Genomic DNA, 3,950 nt, shown 5'->3' on the forward strand with positions numbered 1-3,950 from the left:
TATACTTTCGAAATTAGTTACGCTATGTATTAAATTTTATAGTATGCATTGTATTAAAACTTATATATATTTATATATAGATAGATATAGATAGATAAATATTTTTTAATATGGGGTAAACCAACCAGTGAAGGAACATTTCATATATATTGATTAAAAATAAGAATTTGAAAGTTTTTCTTTAGATTGATTGGTAACAATAGCTTACTGCTAAACAATAGGAAGTCATCTAGCAATGTTTTGGATTGCCTGGTCAAAGAGACTTCTCTGGAATAATTTTTGATTGTGTTATATCAGTGGTCCCCAACCCCCGGTCCGCGGACCGGTACCGGTCCGTGGATCAAATGGTACCGGTCCGCCCATTTCATTGAAACTGAATTTAAATTTCTAGGTTTGTACCCCAAATTAAAAATGTGTTCCATTAAAATTTCATTTATTTGAAAAAAAGATGCCCCCGAAGGTTACTAACTTCGGGGGCATCTTTTTTTAATGTTTTAAAAAGTAAAAAAAGAAAGAAATCTTCTGCAACTATTTTCTCATTCAATAATTTTTAATAAAAAAAAACAGTCATCGTAACTGTAAATATCATAAATAAAAAACGAAACCGCGACGCGACATTTGCATTGGAACTAATAAAGAACTTCGTCTTCTCTCTCGATTCTGACGCCTCACACAGCGAGAGTGTATAGTAAGGCTATAAAAGAGAAGCTGGCTCGTCTGCCATTTAATCGCCCAAAGACCACGTGACCATGATTCCCCTCTACTGTTTTGTGTGCTTTATGCGGATTTGTTTGTTTTTTGTAAAAAGAAAGTGTCTATCTCTCCTCTCTCTGTTCACCGGTACTTTCTCAGGTTTAACAGTGCTTGGTGTACGTGTGTATAGTGTCTGCACAAATTTAGCTCACAAGTTAGCAATCATGAATGCAAAACAAACGTCCTTAGAAAGTTTCCTTGGAAAAAAGAAAAGGCTCAGTGAAGAGACCGAAGAGCCTTCAACATCAAAGAAACATGCAACCTTTAACAGACAATACCATGAGTCCTACTTGAAGTATGGTTTTGTCGGGACAGGCGATTCACACAAACCAAAACAGCTCTGCATAGTTTGCGGCGCATAGTAACTATCTGCATAGTAACTCTCTAATGACGCAATGAAACCTTCAAAACTGCTTCGCCACTTGAACGCCAAGCACCCTGGATTAAAAGACAAGCCCCTGGAGTATTTTGAAAGAAAAAAACGGGAACACGAAGGACAGAATAAATTTATGATGGCCACCACATCAATAAAGAAGAGTGCACTAAGAGCATCATATTTGGTGGCTAACCGCATTGCTAAAGCTAAAAAGCCATTCAATATTGGTGAAGAATTAATCTTGCCCGCCCCTAAAGACATTTGCCGTGAAATACTAGGAGAAGCTGCTGTGGAAAAGATAGCACATGTGCCTTTGTCGGCTAGCACTGTGACTAGGCGCATTGAGGAAATAGCCGAAGACATAGAAAAGCAATTGTTGGAGAGGATTAATGCATCACCGTGGTACGCACTCCAGGTTGACGAATCTACAGGTATTGACAGCAAGGCAGTACTACTTGTTTATGTGCGATATCTATATAAGGAAGATGTGCATGAGGATTTGTTATGTGCACTATCTTTGCCAACCAACACCACAGGAGCAGAACTGTTCAAGTCACTGGATGGTTATATATCAAGACAACTAAAATGGTCCTTTTGTGTAGGCATATGCACAGACGGAGCTGCTGCTATGACCGGACGTCTATCTGGTTTAACTGCTCGGATTAAGGAAGTTGCACCTGAGAGTGAAGCTACACATTGTCTCATTCACAGGGAAGTGCTAGCAAGCCGAAAAATGTCACCAGAATTTAACAGCGTATTGATTGATGTCGCTGAAGTTATTAACTACATCAAAGCACACGCCCTTAACTCGCGCCTGTTTGAGCAGCTTTGTGAGGAGATGGACGCAGAGTACAGATGCCTTCTGTTATACACAGAAATAAGATGATTATCCAGAGGAAAATCGCTACTGAGAGTATTTGAATTGCGAGAGCCATTGCAAATATTTCTCTTAGAAACGAAGTCACCGCTGGCAGCACATTTCAGTGACAAGGTATGGGTCACCAAACTGGCTTACCTGTGTGACGTATTCAACCTGCTGAATGAACTCAATCTGTGCTTTCAGGGGAAAATGACAACTGTTTTCAAGTTGGCTGACAAAGTAGCTGCATTTAAAGCCAAACTGGAGTTATGGGGACGACGCGTGAACAGAGGCATTTTCGACATGTTTCAGACATTAGCGGGTATTTTAGGCGAGACAGAGCCTGAAGATTCATTCTCCCAGTTGGTTCACGATCACCTGTCTTTGCTTTTAAAAGAGTTCGAGCGCTTCTTCCCAACCACAAAAGACCCACGAACTGGTAAGGAATGGATCCGCGACCCATTTGCCAACAAATCGGGTGAATGTAGCTTGTCAATGCAAGAAGAAGAAGATCAACTGTTGGAGATTGCAAATGACGGCGGCCTTAAGACTACGTTCGAAACAACAACTCTGCCGGTGTTCTGGATTAAAGTCTTGGCAGAATACCCCGAGATTGCCACCACAGCACTTAAATCCCTATTGCCATTTCCGACAACCTATCTGTGTGAAGCGGGATTTTCTGCAGTAACAGCAACCAAAACAAAGCAACGGAATAAACTGGAGATAAGCAACACACTTCGGGTGTCATTGTCTCCGATTACCCCCAGATGGATCCGTCTTATTGCAAAGAAACAAGCTCGGGGTTCTCATTGATGTAACGTTCAAGTAAGTTAAAATGTTAAATCACTTTATTTTTTGGTGTAACTGTATTTTATTTTAAAGGTATGTTTAAATACAATTAAATTAAAATTATAAAATCAAAATAATCTAAAATTATAAACAATCAATGCCCCCCCCCCCTCAGTGGGCCGTGGTAAAATTATCAAACGTTGACAGGTCCGCGGTGATAAAAAGGTTGGGGAACACTGTGTTATATTACCTCTACAACACCTTGTTTCTTTGAAAAAATTATAAGGTGAGTGTTTGTATTTATATGTTTGAAGTGGAATTAATTGCATGTAATAGTTTCATTTTTCTCACTGTGAAAAAGAGAATTCAAAATATAGTTATTGAAGTTACGTTTTTTTTAAGCATCATAGCATAATAAAGTACTGAGATAAGGGGGTGTTTATTCACTGGATCACCAAGCGATGAAAAACCAGTGAAGGAACAAGTGTTCCTTTACTGGGGTTTTTTTCTAAGTTAATGAAAATAAAAGATAAACTTTAATTTTCTTGTTCCTTTAGTGATGTTTCACATCAAAAGTATGTTAAAAATACGAAAAACAACTTCTAACCAGTGAGGAAACAGGCATGTTCCTTTACTGGGCATAGATTTCTCACTGAATGAACAGTATGTGTTAATATGTTGACGCTTTAATTTTCAATTCATGATTACAAAAAAAAGTTAAAATTTTCCAAGTATTTATAGGTAAGAACAGGCTTGTTTTTAAATATTTGTATGGCTTATAAATTCATAAAGAGCATTAAAAAATAACCAAAATTAAGTGTTCCTTTACTGGGTGTTCATTCACTGGTAAGAGCTGTTCCTTCACTTGGTCTTCTTACTACTTGTTATTTGAATCTTCAAAACTTTAAAACAATATTATGTAAATTCTCTAAAAATTTTTTACATAATTTGCAATTAGTAACAAACATGTTGACACTGTCATTTAACTAAAATTAAGAATTTTGCAATTAATATGATATTTTAAAAGGCAAGCGAAGCTTAAGTGTTCCTTCACTGGTTAGTTTACCCTACCTTGTTTTTTAAAGTTTTACATAAGTAATTGAAATTTTCTTTTTTATTTTCTGCGTCATGTACTTAAGAGGTAATACTTGCAACGATGTTCTTTTTATCTTA

At 37.3% G+C, this 3,950-nt stretch overlaps 2 pseudogenes; both read left to right on the forward strand.

Annotated features, from left to right (window-relative positions):
• Positions 1-1,148: 1,148 nt before the first annotated feature.
• LOC147806099 (SCAN domain-containing protein 3 pseudogene) lies at positions 1,149-2,015 on the forward strand (annotated as a pseudogene).
• A 183-nt stretch (positions 2,016-2,198) lies between these two features.
• Positions 2,199-2,801, forward strand: LOC147806100 (SCAN domain-containing protein 3 pseudogene; annotated as a pseudogene).
• The last annotated feature ends 1,149 nt before the right edge of the window (positions 2,802-3,950 follow it).

This window comes from Parasteatoda tepidariorum, chromosome 8 (assembly GCF_982258835.1).
Source record: "Parasteatoda tepidariorum strain Cologne lab strain chromosome 8, Ptep-v5.0, whole genome shotgun sequence".
Taxonomy (NCBI): Eukaryota; Metazoa; Arthropoda; class Arachnida; order Araneae; family Theridiidae; genus Parasteatoda; species Parasteatoda tepidariorum.